The 15,810-nt window shown below is 36.1% G+C and overlaps 1 long non-coding RNA gene across 1 annotated transcript; it reads right to left on the reverse strand.

The window, feature by feature from the left end:
* Nucleotides 1-647: 647 nt before the first annotated feature.
* LOC136036631 (uncharacterized) lies at nt 648-15,785 on the reverse strand. Its single transcript, XR_010619763.1, has 2 exons — nt 15,200-15,785; nt 648-915 (listed from the first exon to the last, which is right to left on the reverse strand). It is a non-coding gene; the product is annotated as an uncharacterized LOC136036631 (long non-coding RNA).
* Nucleotides 15,786-15,810: the final 25 nt, after the last annotated feature.

Below are 15,810 nucleotides of genomic sequence, written 5' to 3' on the forward strand. Positions count from 1 at the left end.
GGAAATACGGTCGAGATGGTACAGTCTAGCTGAAAAGATTTTTGCTTTGAATTCTTATTTCCTTCCAATGATAATTATTTTTAGAAATAATTTTTAGAAAAACCTACAACTACACACTTCTGACCATTCTCACAAAAGAAATTGATTATTTCTTTTACTGTTCCTACAATATTTCTTATCTATGGAATGTTATTTAAATAATTCAAAACTAAGTTTAGTCGTTGGTTAGAACAGTGAAAATAGTGAGCTATAGGAGATTCATGGCAGATATTTTTATGCACCCCTGAGATGTGGTCGGCCATTGCGCTGCAGTCGTATAACGACATCCTTGAGACTAAGATTGTACTACGAACTTAAAATTTTTAATTTCATTTTCTTAGGGCCGAATGTCGCTGAAAGAATACACAACCCTTTTGAAATTTCAAATTGAACTTTACCAATAACTTTTTTCATAATTTTTTTTCGTTTTGCTTTTTTCTTCCTTTCTACAAAAAAGCCAAAATGAAGTTTCTTTTTGAAGATAATACGAGGAAGAAACTAAAAAATAGTACGCAGATTAATTCGACTAGACGAACCTTCTTCACTTTTGAACTAATCTTGAAAAAATAAATAAAAATATAACATAGTCCTCAAAATGGCGGGGAAAAGACGCTTAATCGATCTAATTTTAGAGAAAATAAAAAAAACATAACACAATATAAAAGTCTCAAAAGATAATGCAGACGATTAAAATTAGGCGGTCCAATCTGATCCAAACCCATAAGCAGAGTCAGAATCTGTGTCTTCACTTTCACTATGAATTGGAGCCAAACCTGGGGAGTTCACAATATGAATCATTGGCTTCTCAACTGCCGGCCATTCTTTTGATCTTTTCTTCTTGATGCCCTTAGGGGGTGGCATTAACTGGCGGTCGATCTATAAAATAATATTATAATGTTAATAAACCTTGAATTACATGTGCTAGCATGGACAAAATGGTGCAGGTTTGTCTGAATCAGAGCAGAGCCGTCCAAAGGGAAGGCGACTGGGTCAGCTTCCCAGGTCGTCGCAGCTGGGGCGCCGTGGCTGGAGGGCTGCCCATTTTGATAAAATTTTCACTTTGATTCGGCTTTTTTTGCTTGAATTTGAGTCGGGAGGGGGGCGCTGTAATGAATTTCGCCCCGGGCACCGCTAATCCTAGGAAGGCTCTGAATCAGGACATAGCCCTTTCAATCAAACCCAAACAATAGGAAACTGTCACAGGGTCCAAGTTTAAGAAGTAATTTCGGTAAGTTTGCCCCACCTATACTTATTCTCTAGGAATTGAGGATTATAAATAGGCACTATAAGCTAATATAGATTTATAGTATAAAGGCAAGAAGCAGAAGCTACAGTTGTGATCGTGAAAGACAATAATCAGCAATCAGAGACTTGAGGACTTTAAAGTGCGAGTCCTTGGCTTTTCACCTGCTTACTGTAACTGGTGATAGAACTTTAAGTGAAATACCTATATCCTTCACTTTAAATTGTCACTACTCAAAGACATATCTTTCATTCATTTTGAAATTCAAATACCACAGACAAATCAAACTTAGACCTGAGACAAAATTAGCAACAAAATAATGTTAAGCTGGCGCAATGTTAAGTGATGTAAAATCATGAAAGGCTAGGATGGGATGTATATTTCAAATTCTAAAGGGAGCAAGTTCGTCGTTTTTCAATTAAAATATCAATAAAGGGTTTTCAATGGAAAAACTCAAAAGGAAGATGTTTTTCAAAATCTAGAGGGAAAGGGCAAAAAACTCAAAGGAGCACGAGCATCCACCTGCATCCCCTTCCCCTAACTGACGGCAGTCGCAGCAATCAGGTTTTTACACAAAGATCAGGGGCTTAGTGGCCCCGGTGTCTCGTGATTTCCAATTTTACCTTGTGTTCCCCTACTCTCCAAACTACCCCATACAATAGACATCTCCATTAAGTATTGACTGTGATCATAACTGTGTTCCTCGTATATACTTTTTGAAGTTGGGGCAATCGACCTAGTCTCTCAATCAAACACACCTAATAATTAGGCCTTAAATAATTTATTGAAAATATATTGAAAAAGTTTTTCTGAAGAGTATTGAGCATTCAAAAATTAAATCTCTGCAACTGAAGTTATCATTAAACAAAAAGGTAAAGGTAAATAAACGGCACTGGACTTTACTGTCGAAACTGGGAATATTGATCGCCGCATTTTTGCTCTACGGTCTTTCAGCCACAAAGCGCTACGGTGGTCGGGGCCAGCCATCCAGAGATTTCGCTCACCCTTCCGGTTTACTTCCCCAGTATTTCTCCAGGTACCCTCTTTGAGCTGGGTCGAATCTGGCTGAGCTTACAGACTCACGACAGAAACCCCTGCCCCAAATAAAATAATTGACAAAACTAAGACTTGAATCCCAGCTCTGAAGGACGGAGAATTGTGTAGTTCAGCACGCTAACCACTCGGCTGGGACAATTCATACAAAAAGGAGGACAGTTACAAAACAAATTCTCAGATTCAACCAGTCTTTTACACTCGGATATCCGATGAAAAAATTTATGTAATTTCTTTCCTCACGTCCATTACCGGAAATGCATAATTTTTCGTTTTAACATTATTATCGTTAGACAATAACGGCAAAACACCAGTTAGATTAAATTTGAACATTTTTATTCAAAAACACCTTAACTAATTTTTCAAAAAAGAATTATTACTCTACAGATTTAACTTTCAGACAGTTGTTCAACAACCTCTAAAGCAATCATTTATCCAAAGGCTTCCGGAATTTGGCTAAAATTGAGTTCCAGATTTTTGGCGCAGTATGAGGACAGTTGAAATACGCTCTAAGTGTTCGATGAATTTTAGGTGAAAATTTGATCTGTGAGCTGTTAGATAATTATGATAAAGGGAATTAGTTGGAAATATCCCAAAAAAAATCAAAGCTAACATGACGTACAAATAGTCATGGCAAATATAAGAAAATAAAGTTCTTTAAAAAATCCTTTTAGTCACGTAAAGATGTTTAATTGATGAGCTATAATCAATATTAAAAAGTATCCTCATAGGTTTAATTTGAATTATATGAAGAGATAAAAAGGTAGAAGCCCATACTCGATGAATAAAGAGATAATAAAGAGTTTTAAAACGTTATTTGGGGAAAAAAGACAAAGGCGTAATAGCATACCAGTGTTTCAGGAGACTTTCTAAGATAGTGTTCTTAGATTTTTATGAAACTACAAATCTTCATCCAGAATAACACCAAGGTATATAAACTCATCAACCCGTTTTAATATAAGGCTGTTAAGAAACAGGAATAACAAAGAACCCGTAACGACCAACCAAGTATACGAAAATAACATATATTGGCAACTTTTTTACCCATTAGGAGCTAATCATTCAAGTACCAATTATATGCGTTTAGTAACATACTTTCAAGATAATGGAAAAGAATAAGAAAAAATCTTATATCACCTGCAATCATTGCAATTTTACAGAGAGATAAAGCTTCAGGCAGGTCACTTACAAAAAGGAGAAATAAGATTCGCCCAAGGACAGAGTCCTGGGGTACGCTGTGTTCACTTGGAAAGTATCAAAAAGAAGATCTCAAGCTTTACTATCACACTCAATTCGTCTTCCAGAAAGATAATAGAAAAAGATGAAGAGCTTGTGAAGAAAATGCATAAGACTTAAGTTTAGAAAGAAGCAAAGAATGATTTGCTGTGTCAACATTCTTGGCAACATGTTGAAGCTGCCAAGACATGTTGACCACCATGTAATGAATCATTTAAATGAACGTTCATGCACTTCCAGTTCAGTTGATCTACCTTTTGTGAATGCATATTGAGAAGAATGTAGAATCTTGTTGTCCAAATATCTTTGTAATTGTTTATTAGCCATTTTTTGTTCTAAATTTTACTAATACTGAAAGCAAAGAGATACCTCTATAATCTGGAGGATCAATTGAACTACAATCTGTAGACAATGCCATAACATTCATTGTTTTGATAGCTCAGAAACAATCCCACGAGTCAAAGATAGATTAAAAATATGTGCCAATACAGGCAAAATACTTAACGCTAACTGTTTAACAGATTGAGCTGAAGATCCAAATTCATTTACAGAAAAACTTTATTTAAGCTTTACAATAATTTTCCATCCATTGAGGAACTATTTCAAAAAAAGTAAACACGAGTAGATCCAGAGCCAATATTACTAAGATAATGGCCAAAAACATTTAAAATATCTTTCAGTTCTGTAATTCTTTCCCCATTTATTACCTGATTATCAACACTAGAAATTTTACGACTATGAGAACGTATAGTTAAAAAGAAAATTTAAGGCAAAGTATTTCGACCACAGATTTGGTGCCATCTAATTTTGCTTTATACAGAGGCCATTGCAGAATATTTGAAAAGGTTTCAGGAGTCATTTCTCGGATTATTTGTTTTAAAATTATATTAAGCGTGTATAAAGTTTTAATGCTCACTTCCAAACGTTGTAAAATTAATTCATCATGTTTCAAGAAAACAATTTGGGAAGCAAATTGTTGCTTCCCAAATTGATTTCCATATGTGTACGAAGAACTCCCTGCGTATTTGATCGGATGCCACAAATTGAGTAAAATCTCCACCCTTTAAGCTACAATTTTAATTAAGATAACAAATAGATCTTGGCAGCGTCCAGAACAGAAGAATAAGGAGAGGGTAATTTTAAAAGCAGAGGATTGTTTAAATTAAAAGAGAATTCTTGGATTGAGTGCACGAAATGTCCAGTTGCAGTAATATTTGAAAAGGATTCAATTTTATTGAATCCTTTAGGTTCTAGAAAGAGCGTTTTCTTTCCAGAAGACAAGCTCTTTCCCCTGAACATTTTTGCGAAAACGCTAAAAACAACTTTTGTAGTATTTTTTTATTTTCAAACCGAAACGGACAAATTGATGGGACCGAAAGGGACCATAAACATTATTTTCATATTTGGCAAAACTTCGTCGCACTTTCTTTGACCATGGGGAGTTGGATGTCTTCCACTAAAAAGATCCTTTTTCCCCCCAGAAATCAATAAAATATCCCCTGATATTCAAGAATTCTTAATGTATTTCAGTTGAAGAGTTCTTATGACACTTCAAATCACTGAAAATCAATGCTGTTATCACTCATCCGACAGTAGCTTTGTAATGAGTTTCATACAACCTCGTACGTATGTCCAAAGTATTTGACTGAACTGTACAGAAACTTAAATTTATATCTTTAGCAATCTCCCTAGTCATATCCCTAAAATCGATGCAAAATTATTCAAGAAGTTCCACACTCTTTCGCTAGCTTTGACGTAGACGAGTAGCTACACTTGTGATGAGTAGATTGCTACACCTTCTCCAGTAATTTTTGGTCATCGTTAAGTCTGTTAAATGACGCAAAAATGTTTGATCAGGTGAGATATTTTTCACTAAAAGCAGTTTGAAGACTTTATAAGTCTCCCGAGCAGCATTAAAACAAAACTTCACAAAAACAGACTGTTTCAGTTTCTTCTATTTTGCATATTTAATAATTCACAAAGAAAAAAAAAATAATTGCTCGTACTCAACAGGCTATAACGCTGAAAGCATCTCAGAGTCTGAACAAATATTGAATTGAACAAAAGCAGAAGCATGAACATGCATCAAGGAAAGTCCAGCCCATCGCTTACGTGCTTACTGGGAATGCAGATCTCTTGAGCTGTTGTTCCACCCGTCATAAAAAGTTCTAATCCTTTTATGTGTGTGTATGTTTTTTTTTATATTTAAATTGTACTTCAATTATTTTCGAAAGTATAGAATAATTTGTCGGTATAAATCTGCAAAAAGGTTTACCAAATATGATAAAATCAAAGTCGTTCTGCTACATACATTAAAAAAAAAAAAAAAAACTTTATTCATGGATCAATGCTCCATCCCCCTGTATTACCATTTAAATTTGGTTTTTATTTTTGAATCCGTGACCCAAATTCGGCAAATTCGAAAGTATAGTTAAAATCAAAGTCGTTCTGCTACATACATTAAAAAAAAAAAAAAACTTTATTCATGGATCAATGCTCCATCCCCCTGTATTACCATTTAAATTTAGTTTTTAGTTTTGAATCCGTGACTCAACTTCGGCAAATTCAAAAGTATAGAATAATTTGCCGGTATAAGTATGCAAAAAGGTTTATTCAAAAAAAAAAAAAAAAAAAAAAATCAAAGTTGTTCTGGTAAATAGATTTAAAAAATATCTTTTTTCACCAATCTAAGTTCTATCCCCCTGTATTACCGTTTAAATTTGGTTTTAAATCCGTGACTCAAATTCGGCTGTGATAATTGAAAGTGCGACACATGTCATTTTTGTAACTTTTCACGAGAGCCAAAAAACGGAAAAAGTTGTCGGTTGAAAAAGTTGCCATATCTCCAACAGAGCAAAAAACCAACTTTTTACTCTCTTTTCAATGGTATAAATTAATTTCAAGTAGTCCGAGCGAATTCAACATTATTCTATTTTATGACGTGTGTCTTTTTTTTCTTGACGGAAAAAGGAGACAAATATCAGGTCGAAATGTTATAGCTCCGTAAGTTAATCCTCTTCTTTGTCATTCTTAATTGCAACAAGACCTGATGAAAAAGAGACATACGCTACTTAGAGGCTTGTCTCTTTCATCTCCCGAACAGTAAAAGATAAGACAATTCTTACTGCAACATATGATTCCTCATGCTTAATTTACCCATGACTGTTAAATGACTCATTTTAGACCAAAATGGCATATGTCACACTTTAAATTATTACAGCCAAGTTTCTTCGGGTAAAATTTCTGCTATACCACCTCAATGCCATCTAATTCATGCATTTATGTCCAGGGTTCTCCACTTTCATTCAGCAGACGGTTTTTGAAGTACATACACACATAATATATCTATCTATATATATAAAAACTAGCTGTTGGGGTGGCGCTTCGCGCCACCCCAACACCTAGTTGGTGGGGGCGCTTCGCGCCCCCCCCCCCAAGCCCCCCCCGCGCGTAAGTCGTTACGCGCCATATTAATTAGGCGCCATTGTAGTTGTGTCCCTATGTCCCACCTGTGTATATATATATATATATATATATATATATATATATATATATATATATATATATATATATATATATATATATATATATATATATATATATATATATATATATATATATATGTTTTTAACTACGCAAAACTTGCGAATATACAACATGCTTTGCTGTCCCATTGTCTGTGCATATAAATAGATTGTCAGGTTTACCGACTCTTGAACATGCAACATATAATGGTCCATGGGAAAACAATCCGTATTCAGATCTATACCTCATGATTCTAATGATTGCCCTTGAGCTTTGTTGATGGTGATTGCTAATCGACCATTCCCTGTGTCGCCGTCGTCATTTATATATCCCCCTGTGCCCCCCGGCGTCCCCTTTGTAGTTGTGTCCCTGTGTCCCGGTCGTCATTTATATTCCCTGTGTCCCGGTCGTCATTTGTGTCCCGGTGTCCCAGTCTGTGATTTCTCTTTGAGTGTCCCGGGCATCATTTATATTCCTTGTGTCCCGGTGTCCCGGTCGTCATTTATATCCCCCTGTGCCCCCCGGCGTCCCCGTTGTAGTTGTGTCCCTGTGTCCCGGTTGTCATTTATATTCCCTGTGTCCCGGTCGTCATTTGTATCCCGGTGTCCCGGTCTGTATATACATTCGTTTTTTTAGTTTTGTTTTTCTCCTTTATTTTTCATTTTTTTCCTTTTTTATTTTTTTTCTTTTTTAGTTTTTTTAGTTTTTTAGCTTTTTTAGTTTTTTTATTAGTTTTTAGTGTTTTTTTTTCTTTTTAGTTTTTTTGTAGTTTTTACCTTTTTTTAGTTTTTTTAGTTTTTTTTTACTTATGTCCTGGTCGTCATTTATACTCCCTGTGTCCCGGTCGTCATTTGTGTCCCGGTGCTTTGTTGATGGTGATTGCTAATCGAACATTCCTTTTGTCCCGGTCGCTTTCTCTTTGAGTGTCGTCATTTATATTCCCTATGTGCCGGTGTCCCGGTCGTCATTTGTGTCCCGATGTCCCGGTCTGTAATTTCGTCAGTTGAAAACATGACGTCAGTCGACACACAAACATGACGTCACCCGACAGAGAGACCCACACACACACAGACAACTTATTTTTATATATATAGATAAGTTGTCTGTGTGTCTGTGTGCGAGTGACGTCATGTTTGTGTGTCGACTGACGTCATATTTGTCGACTGACAAAATTACAGACCGGGACATCGGGACACAAATGACGACCGGGACACCGAGACATAGGGAATTTAAATGACGACCGCGACACTCAAAGAGAAAACGACCGGGACACAAGGAATGTTCGATTAGCAATCACCATCAACAAAGCACCGGGACACAAATGACGACCAGGACACAGGGAATATAAATGACGACCAGGACACTTAAAGAGAAATTACAGACCGAGACACCGGAACACAAATGACGACCGGGACACCGGGACAGAGGGAATATAAATGACGACCGCGACACTCAAAGATAAATTACAGACTGGGACACCGGGACACAAATGACGACCGGAGTATAAATGACGACCAGGACATAAGTAAAAAAAACTAAAAAAAGGTAAAAACTACAAAAAAAATAAAAAGAAAAAACAAACTAAAAACTAATAAAAAAACTAAAAAAGCTAAAAAACTAAAAAAACTAAAAAATAATAAAAAAAATAAAAAAAGGATACAAAATGAAAAATAAAGGAGAAAAACAAAACTAAAAAAAAAAAAAAAAAAAAAAAACTAAAAAGAAAAAAGAAAAAAAACTAAAAAAACTAAAAAAAATGTAAAAACCAAAAAAAAAAACTAAAAAGAAAAAAAGGGGAAAAATACAAAAATTTATTTCATCATTTACCATTTCAAAAACGAATGTATATACAGACTGGGACACCGGAATACAAATGACGACCGGGACACAGGGAATATAAATGACGACCGGGACACAGGGACACAACTATAACGGGGACGCCGGGGGGCACAGGGGGATATATAAATGACGATGGGGACACAGAGAATGTTCGATTAGCAATCACCATCAACAAAGCTCAAGGGCAATCATTAGAGTCATGAGGTATAACTAAAAAAACTAAAAAAAAGGCAGAAAACTAAAACCTAAAAAAAAGACCAATTCAAAAACGAATGTATATACAGACCGGGACACCGGGACACGAATGACAACCGGGACACAAGGAATATCAATGACGCCCGGGACCCTCAAAGAGAATTCACAGACTGGGACACCGGGACATAAATGACGACCGGAACACATTGAATATAAATGACGACCGGGACACCGGGGGGCACACGGGGATATATAAATGACGACGGCGACACAGGGAATCGTCGATTAGCAATCACCATCAACAAAGCTCAAGGGCAATCATTAGAATCATGAGGTATAGATCTGAATACGGATTGTTTTCCCATGGACCATTATATGTTGCATGTTCAAGAGTCGGTAAACCTGACAATCTATTTATATGCACAGACAATGGGACAGCAAAGAATGTTGTATATTCGCAAGTTTTACGTAGTTAAAAACATATATATATATATATATATATATATATATATATATCTATCTATATTCACAGGTGGGACATAGGGACACAACTACAATGGCGCGTAACTAATATGGCGCGTAACGACTTACGCGCGCAGGGGGGCTTGGGGTGGGGGGCGCGAAGCGCCCCCACCAACTAGGTGTTGGGGTGGCGCGAAGCGCCACCCCAACAGCTAGTATATATATATATATATGTATATATATATATATATATATATATATATATATATATATATATATATATATATATATATATATATATGAGTTTACCGACCCTCGAACATGCAACGTACAATTGTCCATGGGAAAAACAATCTGTATTAAGATCTATACCGCATTTTTCTAATGATTGACCTTGAGCTTTGTTAATGGTGATTGCAAATGCTAATCGAATTGGGAATTGCAATCTTTTAAATTGAAAAGGCAGATCCGTTGGAATCATGGGAATGCGAGAAATAAGAACAGCCTCACCCTCAAAAGGCCCTGTCAAGATTGTTGCCTCTATTACGTTTTCCATTGTTTTTTTTACGGCAAGTCACGTGCCATTGCAAAGCTTTGGTGGGTTGATATTTCGTAACAATATTATTGGTACGCCTATTTTTAGTTCTAGCACGTGTGGTGGAAACCCTGGGAGATCCAGGGAATTTAAAAATTCAGATGGATAATTAACCGCTTCATTTGGTTCCAGAACTGTGTCTGACTGACTTGTAAAGGACTGCCTGGTCTCGAATCTTGGTTAAAACAATATTGTTGATTTCGTGGACGTCTATATTTTAGGCTGCCAGAATCGCTCGTTCACTTAGCCATTCATGATTTTTATAATTGGTTAGAATATTCGGAAATACTTTTTCAACCAATTCATTTTTGGACGTCACTAAATTACAGAATTCAGCAGGTAGTTGTATACGTCCTGAAATTGAGTCTACTGGGAGCTTTCCGTTTCCAATTGCCAGCAATTAATCTGAAAATGTTTGACCAGAGTCATCGTTTTGCAATCGGACACGCATATTTGTAGTTAATTTTAATGTCATTACGTGTGCCCATAAATTAGAATTTTTCAGGCAAGCATTCATTTTGTCTGCAGGGGTTGATTATAGTAATATAGGTAGTATTATAGGTAATGTTTGCCTGAAATCTCCCGCAAGCAATATTAATGTGCTGCCAAAGGGTTTCGAATTTCCTCTCAAATCTCGCAATGATTGCTCCAGAGCCTCGAGCGATTTTTTGTGTGCCACTGTGCACTCGTCCCAAATAATAAGTTTACATTGCTGCAATACTTTACCCATCCCAGATGATTTGGAAATATTGCACGTGGGAGTTTCTGTAGAATACAAATTCAGAGGCAATTTCAAAGCGGAATGAGCAGTTCTTCCACCAGGCAGCAACGTTGCGGCTATTCCGGACGACGCAATTGCCAGCGCTATATCATCTTTTGATCAAATTGATGCCAGAATCAGTTTTATCACAAACGTTTTACCAGTACCACCTGGTGCATCCAAAAAGAAGATTTCTCCAACGTTGTTATCGACACCATGCATTATCGTGTCATAAATGTCTTTTTGCTCAGACGTTAACTCAGAAATATTATTTTGTACATACGACAACAGATCACTCGTGTTGTAACTTTGTTCACGATCCAATTCTACACATTTCGAAACAGAAGCGGTACGATTAGGTGAAGGCATTCCCAAATCCTAAAGAGGTTTGTTTGCCATACATAAGCACAAATCTTCAAAAAAATATCTTCGGACATTTTCGATTTAAATTTCTCCCATAACTCTGTAGGAGCTGAAGGAGAGCAAGTTGTTAGTATGATTCCAAACAATGCACGAATTTGACTTGGAGTTGACGTTTCGCACGCGTCATTGATGCAGTTATCCCAGTGTTGGTCATTCTCCAATAAATTCAGAGCTTGGCATGCACTACGGTAAGTGTCATGTATAGTACCGTTTACAGTTCTCAAATACTCAAAGGACGTCGGACCGGGTACATTCACCAAAAGCAGGCGTAGAAAGAAGCATTCATGTTGATTGGGGTGAATGGTGTAGAGTCTTCCTATCGTGGTATCTTTGAAGATGGTAGGTTGGCCTTCGACTGACTTACACTGTTTTCGACGTTCAAATGATTTACTTTTAGTATTTCACGTGTAATACGAAGGCACTTTCAGTATACAGCAGTTTTTTGGAAAAGAATCATTTTGGCATAACGAAAAGAAAGCAGTTAACGTTGTATCCGGTGGATTTAGGGATCTTTGTTGAACGTTGGATTCCAAAAAATAAACACGTTGACCATTCTGTAAATGTACCGCTAAGTGAACAACAGCTGGACTTAGTTCATGTATCAGAAATGAAAGAATTCGCCAAACAGCTTCATTACTGCTTATGTATCTTCCAGCCTGATGTTGTACCATTTCATCGATATCACTGATTTCGGACTGCAAGCCAAAAACTGCCATGTCACTGCCTTTGTTTACGTGTTTACATATGTATTTGATTGCCTTCACGGAGTTGCAATATTCAACTTTTATGTGTGCATTAAATGTTTTTGATAATAAAGGAGAATATGGAACACCCACTGGTTATCTACTTCGATGGTGGTACCATTACGCTTCTTTATTATTGCTATCTTACCACCATCTTCAGTAGATCTTCTTCTATATTGTGGGTAGCCATCATTGCCAGTAATTGTGTTGGGTACTAAAAGTCGAAGATATTGCTTTGTGCACCTTCCTTTGGCAATGCATGGTGATTTTTCGTTCAGTGCACCGCAAGGTCCATGTATCATATTTTTTACCACAGTACCATATAAGCCTTTATCGACATTTTCATCAGGTATTTCAGCGGAAACCACATCATTAATTTCATTAGAAGTAATTTTATCATGTAGCCAGATTAGTATATGTGCGTGTGGCAATCCTCGTTTTTGCCATTCCACTGAGTACATCCAGCATCGCACTGACCCGAACACTTTAAGTTTTACTATGTAGTTTATCAGTGATTTCAACTTTTGCCGGAAGACACGGGCCGTAATATCATGTCTATGAACCGCCGATTGTCCTTGAAGTAAAAGCTGCTGTATCTCGTCCCAAGATTGATTACATGTAAATGTAATCAATAAATCTGGACGACCATAGAGACGAACATACGCAATAGCATCTTGAGCATATTCATGCATATGAGGGGGACTGCCAGCATTTGACGAAGGTAAAATCGTTAATCTTCTAACGTTAGTGGTATTACTGTCATTTACAACTGTATCTCGCAAATGAATGTATTGTTCAGAGCGGAGCTTGGTCTGATTCAGACGGATAAATAGCAAACGTTCTGATTCAATCTTTGCATACATATAAACGATGTATTGGTGAAACAATTGACGGCATTTTAAAATATAATTATTTTCATTGTGACGAATCATTAGTCGATAGGAATAATAATTCATTGCGCTGCATTTTTTATCCGTTTGTTTATTAGTGGATGGATCTATCAATTTAATTATTAAAGTGATAGCCATCGGCTCCATCCCAAAAAATGATAGGATATTGTAAGGCATCGTAGCATCGATGAGTTTCAGCAATTCTTACCAACTGAGCGTTTTGCTTATGAAGAAGAATATCTCGAGGTAAAAACTGATCACTCACCATAACGATTGCCACTTCGTCGATAGTTGGAGCATTGTATCTACGCACATGTTCGCCAGTAGGCGTTTTTAGCGGAAATAACAATTTTATGCGTATCAGTAGGGATCAAATCGATAGCTGTTTTGAACAGATGCACTAAATCATTATTTTCGGGAAACGAAGTTGCAATTCGGAAACGATAGTCCTTTCAACGTCGGGAAACATTTCGCAGCGTGCATTCAATTCAGAATTGCTATCACTGATGAAGCACAGTTGTAAAAATTTATGATTGTCACCTGAGAATGGTAGAAGGGACCCTGCTTTATGATAAATTTGCCCTTTTACTTTGAAAGTAGGCATAAACTGATCTTGTTTTTCGATTTGGGCACCAAACGACGTCATTTGGAAACGAGTTATATTTTCTGATGTTTGATAAAAAACGCTTAGATTCTGACGTAGTTCCAGTAAGCAAAGTCTTCAGTGGCTCTGGGGGTGCAGCCAGTTGAGGAAGTTTAACTTTTCCTGAGGCACAACACATTCCCATTGTTTCACCATTAAATTTCAAGGCCTTGCAGTAGGGACAAATTTTAGACATAGTCCCGATTTGAACACATCTACTATAATCATCGACTGGGCTGTACCTGAATGCCATGCGATAATTTTCACGTTGCTCTTATGATTCCTCGGCACGCTTTCTTTTAGCATTATCTCTTGAAGCCGTAAGCCTGTTTTCACGTTGCTCTTGTGATTCCTCGACACGCCTTCTTTTTTTACTTTCTCTTTCAGCAGCAAGTCTGGTTTCGCGTTGCTCTGGTAGTTCCTCGACACACCTTCGTTCACGTAAAACGAAGAACGAATCCTAATCCTAATGCACATTCCTAATCTGGCCCTTTCTCTCTGAACCGCAAGCCTGGTTTTGCTTTTTGGTAACATTCTATCTTTTTCAATGTTTTTCAATTTGTCAATGTTTATTCTAACATTGACAGTTGGAAAAATCTTCACGTGCCAAGCTTGCTAAAGCTCAACAATTTATAATAAACCTCAAAATTTTAAGTATCTGTTTTAAGGTTTTCGAATTACTTTAATCTATTGTCAAAATATTTTGAAATATTTATGCAATTCCCAGTTTTTATATTTTTAGTTTCAGTTTTCTTTTTCTTCTTTATTTTTCAGACGTAAATACATATCGCCGAACCCTTGTTTTTTTAACTAAAATCCGGTAGGCATTGATGACCTTATCCAAGTCAAAATCCCAAACCCAATCATCATCGCTATCATTTTCAGTTTTGATACGTTTTGACTCTCGCTGTCCAGGTTGATATTCATCTAACTGCGCGGTTTTGCATTCTTTAGCCGCAAGCCTTTTGCCATTAGCTCTTTGAGCAGCTTCTTCGGCTGTTTCTTCTGCCATTGTAGGATTTGGTAACATTCTATCTTTTTCAATGTTTTTCAATTTGTCAATCTTCATTCTAACATTGACAGTTGGAAAATTCTTCACGTGCCAAGCATTGCTAAAGCTCAACAATTTATAATAAACCTATAAATTTTAAGTATCTGTTTTAAGGTTTTCGAATTACTTTAATCTATTGTCATAATATATTGAAATATTTATGCAATTCCCAGTTTTTACATTTTTAGTTTCAGTTTTCTTTTTCTTCTTTATTTTTCAGACGTCATATGCAAACCCTCAACATAAAAATACATACAACTTATTTTTATATATATAGAAGATATGATCTAGCGTAACAGACATAGTGTAACAGACATACAACTTATTTATATGTATATAGATATATATAAATATATATATATATATATATATATATATATATATATATATATATATATATATATATATATATATATATATATATATATATATATATATATATATATATATATATATATATATATATATATATATATATATATATTACAATAAGTAAACTTACCGTTGATTGGATATTGTCAATGCTTCCCCAAGATTTGTATTTCTTCTCGGTTGCAAAATGAGATATTCTGTCACCTCCAAGCAAGTTGTTAAACTTTTCAGTTGTCTTTTTCACTCTGACATTAATAGAACCAATTCTTAGAAAACCACCTTCCTTTTCAGCTGAAAAGAAAATTTAGTGAAACTGAAGATCTAATATATCTAGAGGTATGATCTACTAACTCACCCCGAGTCTGCACAGGGCTGCCACTCCTTTGGTATCTTCAAAAAGTATGTTAGAGATTTTCTTGGTAATAATTAATTTTTTGAATGTTAACCGAAGAGTTTGTCTCCGGATTGGGTCTGCAGTTTATTCGTGTGCGTGGAATCATGTACTATTTCCTTGTCTAGCTTGTATTTTATTTTTTTGGGGAAGGGGATATGGTTTGGGTTTGTGATGTGAAATACTATTTAAAAAATGTTTTACAGAAGTATTTGTCTATTTTTTAGTTTTGTTTCTCCCCTGTTTTTTCCTGGCCATAGAGCGCTACGGGGGAGACTAAGTTGGAGTATTTGTTATTTTTTGTGTAAATTACCATGGATCTTGGTATTCATTTATACATTTCTTGTCTT

The sequence above is a fragment of the Artemia franciscana genome, chromosome 15 (genome assembly GCF_032884065.1).
Source record: "Artemia franciscana chromosome 15, ASM3288406v1, whole genome shotgun sequence".
Taxonomy (NCBI): Eukaryota; Metazoa; Arthropoda; class Branchiopoda; order Anostraca; family Artemiidae; genus Artemia; species Artemia franciscana.